We start from the raw sequence: 829 nt of genomic DNA, 5'->3' as shown, positions 1-829 counted from the left end.
ACCTCCCATGCTCAACACAGCACATTCTCCCCGAAGTCCTGTGAGGTAGGACAGAGTTGGTCTCCCACTTCCCAGACGAGGAAGCAGAGCATCTGGGAGGGTAAGTGACATGCCGCAAGCTAATGCACCTCGCTGCAACGAGGCCGGGTTGGGGTGACGAGAGCCCAGGAGTAAGGGAGAAGCAGAGTCATGAATTTTGTGGAGGTCAGTGTGTTCTGTTCATTTTTTGCTTTCTTCGTGGTTCTTGACCTTGTCCCAGTCTATCCTTCTCATCCATCCTATGCGACGGTGACAGGGTAAGTTGGAAGTTTTCTCAGGAAAGATGTCCACGCTGGCTCTAAACCAGTGCTTCTGAGGCTTTCACTCTTCCTACCCCGCTGCCTGTAAAGTTCATTACATGGAATGATCAAGGGGACTGAAGAATTGGTCCCCCCAAATAATCTGCCCTAAAGGTTTTCTCTCAACCAGAGAAAAAGCGACGTGGAAATCATCTCCAGTGGCAGTTGGTGTAGCGGGAAGGGCCGGTTCGGGGTCAGGATCCGGCTTCTCGCAAGCGGCTGCCCTTGGGTGCGTCCGGGCCTCTGTTCCCCGCTGTGAAATCCACAGCTTAAACCGCACAGTCACTGAGGTGGTTCTCGACCCCCTTTTAGGGGCTGTTACTTTGAACACAGTTTAATCACAGTTTGGAATGGGGCCTGGAATGCTTTAAGAATGGTTAATCAGCCACTTACTGTGTCCCGTGTGCCCGGAGCTCGTGGTAATCCACGAGGAACTCTTGTGCCTCTTTTCAGAGGCTCAGAGAAGGCAGGAATTTGCTCAGAGTCACACA

The sequence above is a fragment of the Pteropus vampyrus genome, unplaced genomic scaffold (genome assembly GCF_000151845.1).
Source record: "Pteropus vampyrus isolate Shadow unplaced genomic scaffold, Pvam_2.0 Scaffold499, whole genome shotgun sequence".
In the NCBI taxonomy this organism is placed as follows: domain Eukaryota; kingdom Metazoa; phylum Chordata; class Mammalia; order Chiroptera; family Pteropodidae; genus Pteropus; species Pteropus vampyrus.
The sequence above is the reverse complement of the archived record's forward strand: the minus strand, read 5'-3'. Positions refer to the sequence as shown.